Source organism: Cervus canadensis, chromosome 11, assembly GCF_019320065.1.
Source record: "Cervus canadensis isolate Bull #8, Minnesota chromosome 11, ASM1932006v1, whole genome shotgun sequence".
Classification (NCBI taxonomy): Eukaryota; Metazoa; Chordata; class Mammalia; order Artiodactyla; family Cervidae; genus Cervus; species Cervus canadensis.
Window position 1 is genome coordinate 52,904,528 of NC_057396.1, and position 15,547 is coordinate 52,920,074.

General features: G+C 43.6%; 1 long non-coding RNA gene across 1 annotated transcript in view; it reads right to left on the reverse strand.

The window, feature by feature from the left end:
- Positions 1-15,318, reverse strand: part of LOC122449789 — a 29,387-nt gene extending 14,069 nt beyond the window's left edge. The window contains exons 1-2 of the long non-coding RNA XR_006272023.1: positions 14,455-15,318; positions 14,192-14,308 (exon numbers count right to left, since the gene is read on the reverse strand). This is a non-coding gene — a long non-coding RNA (uncharacterized LOC122449789). The remainder of the gene's footprint in view (positions 1-14,191; positions 14,309-14,454) is intronic.
- Positions 15,319-15,547: the final 229 nt, after the last annotated feature.

Here is a 15,547-nt window from a genome sequence, read left to right on the forward strand (position 1 = left end):
GCAATAAATCACTAATGCACTCGTTTATACCTCTTGGATCACTTTCTGTTATGGACAGCCCAATTGACACAGCTGGTAGATACACAGATGGGCATCTCAGGAGACCTCCCAAAGCACTGAAAGATGGGAGCAGAGTCTCAGGGTTTGTGGGCAGGTGAAGGACGAGCCGGGGTCTTAAACTTTTCTCTAAACAGAAGAGCTGAGTATTCTCATTCACAGGAAAGGCTTTTGGCTGCTGACTATATAACTGCTTTCCAAAATAACATAGGTAATTAAGGATGAATAAAAAGGAAGATTGTTAAATAACACTGTGGGGTAAGTCTTTGACTGAATTAAAGGTAGGAAAGCAACCTATATTTTCCTCTTTTTATAGTTGTGAGTTTTGTTGGAGGTACTTTAGGCAGGAAAATAGTGACACCAGCCCACATCCCTTGAGTGCTGACTATGTACAAAGTTCTGTGTCAAGCCTTTCACCTGAATTCTTTTTCATGCTAATATCCATCCTACAAACTAGGGATGACTATTATTCCCACATGACAGACCAGAAAACTAAGATTCAGAGAGGTTAAGAGGTAGGTCATAGGCAGTCTGCCTTCATACCCAATGTATTTAAGCACTATGCCATTCTTCTGGCTGTAAGAGACAGAAAAATAGAGAAAAATACTAAGTAGGGGGAACCACTTTTCCATATTTCAGACACCGGGATCAAGCACAAAATCTTTTTGATATATTTCCTAACAACATAGAGACTAGATTGCTTATACAAATGTGTATCCTACATCTATGTTTTTCCAGTTAATGTGCTCTAAGCAGTTCCTCATGTTATGTGAAGCTTCTTATAAGCATTGGCTGCCTTTTATTCCATTATATGGATGTGTTGTAATTCACTAAGTCCTTCTCCTAGCACAGTCAAATTGAGATACTTTCCATTTAGGAACTTTTGTATATAAAGCTGCAATTAGCATCTTGGTGCATAAAATTTTTCCACATTTTAGTTCAGGGTAGAATCCTCCAAGTGGTAAATGACACCGCAACAGAAAGGATGAGTCCACTTAACAGTCACCACCACTGGACTCACAGCGCTTTAGCCCAAGATGTCACCACGAGACTCTGAAGACTAGAGAAGGGAGATATATCTCTTGAGAAAGAATGGCCCCTCCCTTGAACATTCTTGTGGGTTCATGTACTCAAAAGTGACACGAGGGGCTAGGTACCTTTAGAAGGCCAGATTTTTATTGTCATCTGGAATGTGGTGCTTCTTCCAAAAGCTATAAAACTCAAGCCTGATCTTTAGTAAACTTCCCTAATGTTTGTGTTTCATAAGCTGTCTCACAGCCACAGCCTCAGACCTTTTTATACGTTCCTAAATAAACACCAGGGCCTGCACGCTGCCTCCTGGTGTGAGCAGACCCCTGCTGTCTGCAAGCCTCCTCGTTCTCCTTGGTACCCATCGTATTTCCCATTTTTCTCATGAGTCTCTAAACCCAGAGGCACAAAAATATGCTTTGTTTTTTAGGTCAAATAACTGAGACATTTTAAAATTTTCAGTGTGGTGGTTAAATAACCCAGGAAAACCAGGTGTGTGTTTTTTTTTTTTAATCCCTTCTGCTGTATATATGTTTTGAATTGCAGATATTGAAATGGAAAGGCTCCTTAGACACCTAATAACAAAAATAACTAATGTTTGGTGAACGTTGACTGTGTGCCAGCACTGGGCTAAGTGTTTTGCAGATTGTTTCCTTTAACTTCAGCACAACCCAGTAGACAGACATTACCACCTTTTGTAGTTGGGAAAATGAAGGAACAGACAGATAGCTTTTCAAGGTCACAGAGCTATTCAGTAAAGTTGTTCAAGCCCAGAAGAGATCGTAGAGACCATTGAGATCTTTTATTTTATTTTTTATTGATGTATATAGTTGATTTACAATGTTGTGTTAGTTTCTGGTGTATAGCAGTAATTCTGTTTTACATGTATCTATATATATGTAAATTATATGGGTGTATACATATGTATATACACGTGTATATATTTATATATATATATATGGTTTTCTATCATGGCCTACTACAGAATAACAAATATAGTTCCTGTGCTATATAGTATTAATAGGACCTTATTATTTATCTATTTTGTATATAGTATTTTGTATCTGCTATTCCCAAACTCCTAATTTATCCCTCCCCCATTTTCCCCTTCGGTAACCATGCATTTTTCTATGTCTGTGAGTCTGTTTGTGTTTTGTAAATAAATTCACTTGTATCATTTTTTAGATTCCACATACAAGTGATACCATATGGGATTTGTCTTCATCTGACTTGTTTTATTTAGTATGACAATCTCTATGTCCATCCATGTTGCTGCAAATGGCATTATTTCATTCTTTTTTATGATTGAGTAATATTTCATTGTGTGTGTATGTGTAGATATATATATTATATATATGTACCACATCTTCTTTATCCATTCATCTGTTGACAGACATTTAAGTTGCTTCCATACCTTGGCTATTGTAAATAGTGTGGCAATAAGCATTAGGGTGCATGGATCTTTTCAAATTAGAGTTTTCTCTGGATATATGCCCAAGAGTGGGATTGGTGGGTCATATGGCAACTCCATTTTTAGTTTTTTGAGGAACCTCCATACTGTTTTCCATAGCGGCCACTCCAATTTACATTCTCACCAGCAGTGTGGGAAGGTTCCCTTTTCTCCACATCCTCTCCAGCATTTATTATTTGCAGACTTTTTAATGATGGCCATTCTGACTGGTGTGAAGTGGTACCCCTTGTAGTTTTGATTGACGTTTTTCTAATAACTAGTGGTGTTGATCATCTTTTCATATGTCTCTTGGCTCTCTGTATGTCTTCTTTAGAAAAGAGAGATCGTTGAGATCCTTAACTCAGCTCTAGGACTTCAGGGAACACTGTGAGGTCAAGGGCTGCCCAAGAAGGTAAACCCAGAGTGAAAGGCTCCTATCAAGCCCACTTTGTTCCCACTGACTTGCAGTAGCAGAATAATGGCCCCACAATGATGTCAATGTTCTAAGCCTCAGAATCTGTGAATATGTTGCCTTGCATGGCAAAAGGGTGTGATGAAGTTTATGGGTATGATGAAGTTTACAGGTGAGATGAAGTTAAGGACCCTGAGATGGGGAGATTACCCAGGATTATCCACTGGGCCCAATCTAATCACCCAGGACCTTAAAAGTGAAAAATCTTTCCCAGCTGTGGTCAGAGGGCGCTGTGGTTATGGGAGGATGGTCAGAGAGAGGCCACGGTGCTAGCTGTGAAGACAGAGAAGGGCCGTGAGCCAAGAACTGTTCACCTCTCCAGGCTTTCCATGGCTATAGCCCTGCTAACACCTTGATTTTCACCTAGTGAGACCCCTCTGACTTCTAACCCACAGACCTGTAAAATACTCAATTCACTTGGTTTTAAGCCACTTAGAGGTGACTTCTTATGACAACACCAAAACCTTCATGTGCCCCTGCTTCAGCCAGAGCCTCTCCAGTATTACATTTTTGAGATCAGACTTTAGTGTAATATTTCTTTGGGGAAATAAAACAAAAGAGACATTTCCTGATTTTTATTTTTAAAAGTTGAAAACAAATTCTTTTCCCCACTCCCCCACCTCTCTATCTCTCCCTCTCTTCAAGAAGAGAAATGTGGGTGCCCAAAGGGAGGATGTGCTTTGTCCGGGGCCACAGGCTGGCAGGGCAGCTGGCCCAGGGCTCGCTCTACTACAGCACTAGTGAGCGCTCAGTCATCTCCTCGTCTGGACCAGGGCCGCACCTGTGGGCTCTGCCAGCTGATGTGGCACAAAACGTTTCATTTAAAAAAAGCTGCTGTCACTCAGCCGTTCAGGCAGGATGAATCAGGCACTGTACCCAGCATCGGCAATGAAGGGGTGAATGCAACCCAGTCCCACGGCTGGGAAACCCAGAGTTCCACTACCGAGAGATATGCAGAGTGTGAAAGGACGCAGAGCAAGGCTACCGAGCCCAGTGTGGGAGCTGGCAAAGGCTTCCCGGTGGAAGTGACACCTAAGCTAAAGCTGGAAGGGTGAGAAGAGGTTGAGCAGACCCAGGGAAAGAAGAGTGTTCTATGCAGAAGGGTAGGGGTGCATAGGTGTCAAGAGGAGAGAGGGGCAGCTTCCTGAGTTGAGTGTGTATGAAATGCAGGAGTTAAAGAGAAGCCAAGTGGGGAAACGTGAGACTGAAGAAGTAAATACCTTGAAGTAAGCACAAAAGGCCTTGTGAGCTTAGTTAAATGATCACCTGGGTTTACCTTCAATGAAAGCCCATGCCTTGGTGACAATAGGAAGCCATGGAAGATCTCCCAGCACTGATGCAGAAAGACATGACACATAGAACTGGGACCGTTGACTCTGAATTCAGTGTGGTGATGGGTATGATGAAGGCGTGTGCAGAGTGCAACAGGAGCAAGGAGGAAGATCTGGGGCTCTGCCTGGGGAGGCTGGGAAGGTTCACAGAGGATGAGTATAGCAAAGGGCATGTTAAGTGATTTTGTTTTTCTCTGCAGTCTTCTGTGAGCACCCGCTAAGTCACTCGGACACATCACATCCCTGTAGATCTTCTTGCCTTGAAAATTCTACTTAGTCACACCTCTATCCCTGTGTTTTTAAATGGTATATTAATGATGTGTCTTCATAGTATAATGTTTAAGTAGCTTTCTAAGGGTATATGGTAGAAACCATTCCCTGCCTTCAATAAATTTCTTCGTTGACAACAGACAAGACAGCGAAGTGTCCAGGCTTGTGGGGCTGAATCATAAAGTCTAAGTCATTCATGGCTGTTCATTAACAGTTTCATTTTGCCAGTCTCCCTTGCAGCTAAGCGTAGACGGACACATGACCCAATTCTGATTAATAATGTTCTGATCAATTATATATAAGTATATGTCAGCTGGGAGGGCTTCTGTGATACTTTTGTTCCTTCATTGATAAAATGACATAGTCATTCCAGGGAAAGGATCCTTTGCCTCTCTACACCCTTACCTCCTACCAGTTTTCTATCTTTGAATACTGTTGTGATATCTGGGAATATGATAGCCATCTTGCAGCCATGGGGAAACAAGAAGAATCAATGATCAATGACCCACATATGTATGTGGGAAATGGAAATATGTATGGAGAATGGAAATGTTCCTGGCATCTAAAGGACATTGTTGTCCTGAAGTTCTCACTTTAAAGTACTTACTTCCAGTCTTCATATTACATAAGATAGTTAACCATCTTCATGGAGTAGGCACTATCAGTCAGATTTTTTGTTACTTGTAACCAAATATATCCTAAATTATATAATTGTTTCCAAAAAGAGGATCATGTTTCTTCTCATTGGAATTATGAGACTCTAAGGCTATTAACAGAGAACAAAGTGGTAGTCTATGGCCAACTAGCCACACGAAGAAGCAAGATAACCACTCCAATTCTGGAATGGGAAAACTTCCTTCTCCATTCCTTCCTTCCCAGTGATGACTCTTCCTTGGCTGGGAGGAGATGTCTGCTTTTCTGATTTCATGGCTTTCAAGAGCACCCATTGCTTCATTGCCCTTTGGCTTTGGCCAGGTTCATGGTGGTCCCTCTGAGGGCCTGGCTGGTTAGGAAAGTTTGACTTGTCAAAAATCAGAATCAGGTTTTTTTTTTTGGCCACTGCAAAGGTAAGCTGTCACCAGTCCTATCAACAGTCACAGCAGAAAGAGAGCTATTTATTCATCTGCGACCTTCATGAGTCACAGTCTAAACATTCTATGAACCCTCCTCTGGCAAGTCATACCCTGCCCTGATCTCTGGAGAGAGTGCTTCCCACCCAGCACCACTTCAACACAACAGACTCTCGGCTTTTGGCTGTCTAATCTTGGCACTGCACAAGTGGTCATGTTATTAATGACTCTGAGTCATCATATAGGGCATTCCATCTGGAATGTATGTACTATTTAATGAGTAGGAGGAGGATGGAGGTCTACTCTGTCCCAGGCAAAATGTGAGGTTTCTCATGGCTTTGCTGCTGCCTTACTGTATCCCCTTTAAAATACAATCCTAAATATTTGCATGTCTATAAATTGATTCAATTTTTTTAAGAGAGCGATCTGAAGCAAGTCTCCCTCTGTCCCCCTCCCTGTCTTCTAGAGTCCCTTTCCCATGTCCCTTCCCTGGAGACAATCACTGTAAATCATTTTTAGACATCCTACCAGAGATATTTTCCTCCTCTCCCTTGTCTTATTCCTCCCTCCTCCCTCCGTATATATACACATACACACACACACATATATATACACACACACATATAAATGTATATGCACACTTTTTTTTTTATGCTGGTGAAAGTCAGCTTTATACACTGTTCTCTGTCTTGCTATGTTCCCTTATATTCACTTATCAATTCTTTCTGGAGATCCTTCCACACCACTTCATACAGGACCTACTCATTCTGTGAATGTCTGCACATCACTCCACTATAGACTGTAATATATTCAGCCAGATTCCTATCTGACAGACTTTAGATTTTTTTTCCTAGTCTTTGTTAATGCTTCAACCAATGTCTTTTCACAACTGTCTTACTGTGAGAACATTTCTGAGGGATTAATTCTTGGACATAAAGTTTCTGAATCAGAGTATATGCATTTAAAATATTGGTTGATAATGACACATTTTTATCCAACTATGGAGCTAATTTATACCTTATCAAGAATGTATGAGACCTTGAAATTATTATGTTAAGTAAAAGAAACAGGAAACCAAAAGGCCACATGTTCTATAATTCCATTTATAATGAAAGGGCCAGAATAGGTAAATCCTTAGAGATAGAAAGTAGATTGCTGGCTGCCAGGGGCTGGGAGGAGAGAACAGTAAGGAGTGACTAATAGGTACAAGTCTTCTTTTGGGACTGATGAAAATGTTCTGAACTTACATAGTGTTGATAGTTGTGCAATCTACTAAAATCCACTGAATTGTATCCTATGTAATGAATTGCATATAAATTATCTCAATTAAGCTGTTATTTTTAGAAAAGAATATTCTGGAAATAATGCATATTTTTAAACATTGTAATAAAGAAAATATTCATGCCTTTAAAAAATACAATCCTGTCCTTGTATGACAAAGGTTCAAGCCTCTCCACTTCTTGGTGACCCCCCTCTTTTAAACATCCTCTTGTTTGTCAATGTCAATTAGGATTCAAAAAATTTAACCATACCCAGGTTAAATTATAGGTCTGCCCAGCCCTAATGGTGAGCAAGATGGAAGGGAGAAACCTAGACCATTTTTTAATTTTAGACATGAGTCTTTAGAATTTTTCAAATTATTTCAAATTTCTGCTCAATCTCCATTTATACAGTGAGTATAAATATCCCGTTTGAAGTAAGAAAATGTTCAAGCCTTAATGACAAAATTCATGGAAATTTCATTCATCAATGCCTCACAAGTGTCGGCATAGTTTAGTAGTTACTTCTATCAGGAAGTCTTCCCTGATCTCATTAGGTAGTGCTCCATTTATGAGTTCCTGTAGCACCTGCTGCTTCCCTGATGAGAGTGCTTATCATATCAGTAATTGCCTAATGTCAACCACCCTTACAGAATTTGCAAGGTCTGTGAAAGCAGGGTCTATCTCATATCACTACCATCTAGAACATTCCCTGACACATAATAAGCACCTCAAGTCATACAAATTGAGTGAAAGAGGTAGAGGGAAGCAACCACCTTCTACAGCCAGGCAGATACCAAAACTAGCCCTCAGGACCTAAACTTACAAGAGAGGATGGGGAACCAGACTGACCACAAGGCTGTTTCTAACATCCTATCCAGCTGTGTCCATGACAATATCAACACCTTGAGGACAAAGTAAAAGTGTAAGCCAAGTCTTACACCTTTTTGTTCAATAAAAAGGGAGTCTACAGACTTGGAGAATGGATTTATGGTTGCCAGGGAGGAAAGACGTGGGGAAGGGACAGTTAAGAAGTTTGAGATAGACATGTACACACTGCTATATTTAAAATGGATACCCCTCAGGGTCCTACTGTAGCCCAGGGAACTCTGCTCATGTCCATGCAGCTTGGATGGGAGGGGAGTCTGGGGGAGAATGAACACAGGTATATGTATGGCTGAGTCCCTTTGCTGTTCATCTGAAACTAGCACAACACTGTTAATCAGCTATCATGTTCATGCTAATGCTGAGTTGCTCAGTCGTGTCCAACTCTTTGCGACCCCATGGCCTATAGCCCACCAGGCTCCTCTGTCCATTTCCCAGTCAAGAATACTGGAGTGGGTTGCCATGTCCTTCTCCAGGGGATCTTCCTGACCCGGGGATCAAACCCAGGTCTCCTGCATTGCAGGATTGTGGATTCTTTACCATCTGGACCACCAGCCCCATTAATCAGCTATTCTCCAATATTAAATTAAAAGTTTTTTAAAAGGGAAGTCTAATCTTTTTTCCAATCTCTTAGTAGCCTTGAGAATATTGCCTGAGGTGTATGTTTGCATAACAACCCAAAAGACCTTGAGTAAAATGTTGCAAGGACATTGGGCCAGGCAGACTTCCCCCAGAGCCCTGGGATGAATGCAGCAAGACACAGGAAAACAGGCATAAATGGGGAAGACTTACCAATAGGCAAGGGCATCATTCACTGGAAGGAGAACATGTCTCAAGGTTCTGTCCTGAAATGTCATTAATTGCCGGCGGGCTGGCCATGCTTGTGAGGGGCCCTATACTGTGCTACTCAAGGGTCCTTTAGCCTAAGCTCAGGAAACTTGTACCCCCTTGAAATCCTACCACTAGTAGGAGAAGCTGTCTTCAGATTAGGTGGCCAAAGTTGGCAGAGGGAGAGAAGGCACATCAGCTCTTTGTTAAGAACCTACAAGTGGGAGAAATGGCAAGAGCCAGCAGATTTTCTGGTTACTAATTAAACCACAAGGGCCTTCTAGGACCTGGCCAGGGGAAAGAAGGCATGTGAATGGAGAAAGAACAGGAGCCCAGAAAACATGCCAAGAGAGGAAGTCGAGGAGTTGGAAATCATTGCTTCGGCCCTCATGTTTTCTAAATATTTGACCAACGCTTAGTCATCCCATATTCCTGAACTCCAGCAGTTCTCTCTCTATAAGATGGAGAAAATAGGTTCTAATGTTGCAGGCTTGCTCTGGATATTAAAAGAGATTGCATGTTCACAGCCCCTGTACCGCTGTACTGTGTAGTCACTAAGTCGTGTCCAACACTTCATGACCCCACGGACTATAGCCCACCAGGCTCCTCTGCTCATAGCATTTTCCAGGCAAGAACACTGGAGTGGGTTGCAATTTCCTTCTCCAGGGAATCTTCCCATCCCAGGGATTGAACCTGCGTCTCTTGCTTGGCACGTAGGTTCTTTACCATTGAGCCACCCAGGAAGCGCTCACAGCCCCTGACCCACAGCAAATGTTCCATACATACAGATATTATCATCACCAAGTAGGCAGGGGCAGAAGCAAAGTCAGTTTTCCTTCCTGTTTCAATGTGGCCCCCCACCTAAAATGTCTGCCCCTGGACTGGTTTAGCAAGAGAATTTCAGGTTTTATCTGGTTCTCTTCCAATGCTGAGTATACCATCTGAGCCCTGTCTTCGCCCTCTGTCTTTGGGCTAACACAGCCATGCACCTCTTCCCAGGTGGCCCCAGTGATGAAGACTCTACCTGCAAGGCAGGAGACACAGGAGACATCAGTTCGATCTCTGGGTCAGGAAGTTTCCCTGGAGGAGGACATGGCAACCCACTCCAGTATTCTTGCCTGGAGAATCCCACGGACAGAGAAGCCTGGGGAGTTAGAGTCTGTCCTTGGAGTCACAAAGAGTGGGACACAACTGGGGCAACTAAGCATGCACACACACATGTCTACCTGGGCTTATCTAGAACCTTCCCCACTAGGATCTTAAGCTCCTCCAGATCCAATCCAGCTTTAAAAATTTTGTGTATACTCCCTGTCCCTCCTGACCTCACTGGACCCTGCATCTGGACTCTCTGGCAAATGACTCCAAGAAGCCATCCTGGAGGCTGGCTTGGGTTTATCTGCTGGTGAGCTTGGCTTCCTGCTTCCTTAATAAGAAGCCTTAGCCAGTTCCTCGGGTCTCACAGAAAAGGCCACAGCCAATCATCCAGTTGGCTTCACGGTTGAACAACCAAGTCCCTAGATCAGGACACATGGCATGGAAATGATGCCCAGTAAAAGTGTATGGAACCCAATGGTCTCATATTTCATATCCATTTCCAGCTCATCACTGAAATGGGGCTGAGACTCTACCCCTAACAAGGCTAAAACCTCATGGGAAATGGCCATTTGCCTCAGACCAAAGGACCAGGAAATTGCTCTTTGATAGACAAATGCAGCTTGTCTGAAGAACCCAGAGAATAAACATATCCCAAGCCACTTTTAAGGTGTGATTAAATAAATTCATCTTCTTGCTGCTATGAGAAAAAGGGGGGAGAAACTCACTGAGTACCTCTTATGTAATTTCTTATGTAATTCATAAAACACCCTATAATCTTGACAGTCCAATTTTTTAATTGAAGTATACAGTTGATTTACAATGTTTAAGGTGTACAACAAAGTGATTCAGTTAGAAATATATATTCTTTCTCAGATTCTTTTCTATTACAAGTTATTACAAGATATTAATATAGTTCCTTGTGCTGTACAGTGCATCTTTATCATTTATTTTCTATATAGTAGTGTGTATCTATTAATCCCAAGTTTCCAATGTATCCCTCCCCACCTTCCCCTCTGGTAACCCTAAGTCTGTTTTCTGTGTTCCATGAGTCTATTTCTGTTTTGTAAATAAGTTCATTTGTATCCTTTTTTAAGATTCTACATATAAGTGATATCACACAACATTTGTCTTTCTCTGTCTGACTGACTTCATTTAGTATGATAATCTCTAGGTCCATTTTTCAGGTGAGCTATGAAGCTCAGATCAGATTAGTAATTCACCCTAACAGTTACACAAGTAGCCAACCCTGGACCTAAGTCCATACCTGTCTCCCAGCTCAGGGTCTCAGCATTCTAATTCCCCAATAGTAGCCATAAAAATAAAAAGTTCACCTTCCAAAAGGGGCAGTTACCATAGAGACATAATATCTCTTCAGCCACCACTCCCCACTTCTCTTTCCCACTGAAGACTCTGTTGAGATCCTGGCTAGCCAAGAAGCAACTGGGCTCTCTTCCTCTTAAAGCCCTTCCCAAGCCATGTGCCCCCCACCCCAACTTTGAGAGATAGTATAGTGTAGCACAGTTATTAAAACCAATTCCAGAGCCAGGCAATCTGTGTTCAAATCCTGGCTCCACCACTTAGCAGCAGTGTGACTTTGGGAAGGTAAGGTGTTTAATTTTTGTACCTCAGTGTCCTCATCTGTAAAATGGGGGCGATAACAGTAAAACCTATCTCATAGGTTGCTGAGAAGATCAACAAAGTTCATAGAAGTACTGACACATAGTAAGGACTCCATGAATTCTAGAGACCGTTACTACAGGTTAATTTTACAATACTTTAATGAGGTTTTTTTTTTCATTGAACAAATGAAGGAACAGAGGCAGAGAACTATTACTTTGTGCCCACAGTCACACACAGCTAATCAGAGGCAAGGCTAGGATTAGAAAGAAAGGTTCCCCCCATGACTCATTCAGGGCTCTCTCTCCTCCTACTCACTGAACCAAAAGGCAGAAGAAGCAGTTAAGCTATTGATTCAAAGCACCATCTCCTCTCCCCACAGTTCACCCTGTCACGTGAACCACGGTGAAGTCACCACAAACATCCATTTATTTATAAACCGACAACATTAACCTCTTCACTTAAAAGCCTCTTGGAAACTTGCTGGTTAAAAGCATTTCAGATTCTGTCAGAGAAACAAGCTCACACTGACATCTTGTCTCCATATGCCTTTGAAAACTTGTCCAGAACCCCCTAAGCCTTCACCGAGGGACGTTCCCCTGCGCTCCACTCTTCTAAGGTTTCCACTGTTGGGTGTGGGTGTTCTCTGAAAGCTTTCTCTTCTGACAAATCTCCGTGCTTTGAGTCATGGCAAAAGCGGAGGTAAATGAAGGGCTGCCAAAGGTTTTGACATTTACATAAGCTCTTAATCAGCCCTCCAGTTCATTACAGTGGGATGGATCAATTACACTGCTGTCCAGACAGAGAAACAGGGGTCTCGGGTCTGCTATTTTGACTTAGAGAACATAAAGGGGCAGCTTCTCCCTGTCTAAGAATTGAATCTTGTGCTGTATTCTTGATATTCATTCATTTGATGAATATTTATCGGCTTCTTGACCTGGGGATTATACTAAGTGCCACAGATATAATAATAAGTAAAATAGATATGATCTCTGACTTCACGGTGCTTATAGCTAAATGGGAAAACAGACACTAACCAAAATAAAGGGTACTAGAGAGCGTATAGCAGGGGGACATAAACTTGACCACGCCTGTGGTCAGGGAAGACTTCTGCTGGTAAATGATGTTTCACCTGTGATCCAAAGGTTTGGAAGTGGAGCCTTCCAGTATAGATGTAAATAGGATAGCTAAAGTAGAAAGCAAGCAGGAAAGATGAAGACAGGAGATGAAGTCAGTGAAAAGGCACTCTTTATTGTAGGAACCGCTGAGAGGTTGTAGCCACAGTATCCAAGGGCACCATCCTCTTGATTATTATAAGATATTTGCACTTATATTAATATTGGGGTTATTTCTCTCTCATCTTATACCAGCTGCCATCATAACTACCATTTTTCTAACACTGTGTTTGCAATGCTATTTATTTAATATAAATTATCTCAGTTGATTCTCACCCTAACCATATAAGAAATATACTGTCATTATACCCATTTTACAGAGGAGAAAAGTGAGGCTCAGGAAGGACAGATAATTTGCCCAAGATCACACAGATGAGATGAGACTGGAATCCATGTGTCTCTGATTCCAGGTCCAAGTTCTTACCAACTCAGTACTGCAGATTTCCCAAGGGCAGGAGCTGGGTCTTTCTGATTCTACTTGGTTTGCTAGAGTGTGTGTGTGGGCTAAGTGGCTTCAGTTGTGTCTGACTCTTTGCAACACTGTGGACTATAGCCCACCAGCTCCTCTGTCCATGGGATTCTCCAAGCTCTGGGCTGGTGCACTGGGATGACCCAGAGGGATGGGATGGGGAGGGAGGTGGGAGGGGGGTTCAGGATGGGGAACACATGTACACCCGTGGCAGATTCATGTCAATGTATGGCAAAACCACTACAATGTTGTAAGGTAATTAGCCTACAATTAAAATAAATAAATTTATATTAAAAAAAAGAATACTGGAGTGGGTAGCCATTGCTTTCTCCAGAGGATCTTCCCCACCCAGGGTTTGAACCCACATCTCCTGTGTCTCCTGCATTGGCAGGTAGATTCTTTACCACTAGTGTTACCTGGGAAGCCCAGTTTGCTAGAGCCTGGCCCACGATTGGAGCTCATTTCTCCAAGCTTCCTGTTGCTATCCCCACCTCTCCCTAGCTGTGACTTCCCTAGGGCTTACTGCACACCAGTCACAGCCCTGAAGCCCTTCTCATGTGTTAACTCATCATAATCTTGATCACAACCTAGGAAGTACAGACTGGTTTCTTCATTCTCTCCATTTGACAGACAAGAAAAGTTCCTTACAGAAAGGTTGACAGCTTGGCCAAGCACACACAGTAAGAAGTGGCCAAGCGAGGACTCTAACCCAGGTGGGCTGGAGTCATGACCGCTGAAGGTGATCATTCCTTTCACAAACTGGGCACAGGGACCTACTTCATGTTTCTTGGAAAACATGCATTCCTATCCCATCCAGCTTCACAAATGCCAGTATCTCTTCCTGGGAGAACTTCCCCCACTGCACGGCCTGATTTATCTTCCCCCAGGCTTCCTCCAGTTCCTTTTCTCAGACTCTTGACTGGGTTCCGCTGCCCTCCTGCATGCCCCTCATCACCCTACACTTCCCCTTCTAGCACTCATCACATAAACTGGGTATTTCAACTCCTGGCTCACTTATCTGCCACCCACACTGGGCAGAGCCCAAGCCACCCAGGCATCGCCACGTCCACAACTCCTGGCACTGGGGCAGGGCTGTGTCATTTGTATGAAATGAGTAGATAAGTCGATTAAGTGAGTGAATACTGAGTCATCCGTTTTTGTTCCCCATTGTGTTTTGTACATACCAGGCCTCCTTCAGTGTTGCTGAATGATTAAATGAGTGCATCATCTGATTCCAGAAATTATTTCTTCCTTTTGGCTGTTTTTTGTTTTTTCCTTTTCCCTTTCCCTGTTTACAAAGCCTAAAGAAAAATGATAGATGTACAAAGATCAAGGATGAGGCAGTTGGTTTACAGGAAAGGTAAGGAAAAGTGAGACTCTAGGATTTTTCCCTCCAGTTTCAATGTGGAAAGGGGAAAAAAAAAAAAAACCCAATCTGAGGTCTGACCTGCACTGTGCAGGCTCGTGGTCGGTCCGAGCCCTGCTCTTCGGGTCTGCCTGGCCCTCCTGACCCTCGCAGCCCTCCTGGAGCCCGAAGCCTCAGTCCCCGAGGCTCCCAGGAGGGCGGGAGCTGGCCTGCGCGGTGATTGTTCCTGCGCCCCAGGACGGCGGCGGCTGTTCTGGGCACTTCAGGAAGTACTTGCTCCAAAAGGCCCTTCCAGCTATTGTTACAAGGGCCAAGCCCGCTGAGCTGGCACTGGGACAGGCTGCCCCCTCCAGGCCAAGGGTCTGTCCAGGTCCCTGGGAGCCGGAAGGTGAAAGACGGGGTCGGCCAGCGAGGGATACTCGAACCAGGAAGGAGGCTTGGGCTCAAGCTTCCCCTTTTGTTAAGCCATCAGCGCCAGGAGCTGGCTGCCTCTTCGAGCATTTCTGTCTCCTCTGGCCACGCACGTGTTGATTAAGGATAAGCCAGATGCTGCCGCTGATATGCGGCTGGGCCAGCGAGGTCTATCCAAAGCCATGGAAGGAAGGTGGGCTTCGGCATCGAGACTCCAGGCTTGTAGGCTGGCTCCGTGCCTCCCCGTGCCCTTGGACGCTTCTCCTCTCCTCTTCCTCTTTGGTTAAAAAAAAAAGAGCCTCTCAACCAGCTTGAGAGGTTAAGAGGATGCGCTGAGCTAAGATTGATGAACCTGTCAGGCACACAATGGCAGTGGGAAAATGCTAGTTTCCTTCCTCCTCCCAAGCAGCTGGACGAGGGGTGGGTCACTGTTGTGCAGGGTTCCTCCCTGTTGCAGGCTGCCGGCCCAGGCACTCAGCCCACCCCAGCCTGAATTCTCCTGACAGCTGCCCTGCTTCTCTGCTTGGCCTTGCTTGTGACTCCTGTTTGAACCAAGAAAAGCTTCTGCTCTGCTCCAGCCACAAAAAAAAAAATAGCAAGCATGATGCAATATGTGTCTCTCACAGCCACCACCATAGAGGCTTCGGATGTCCATTCCAAATGCATGCCAGATAAGTCCGTGCCCTCCTGTTCCCACGAATTCTGGGTATTCTCGTGCCACCACTCCACCTATAGCTGCTCGGCTACCCCCTTGTCTTGTGAC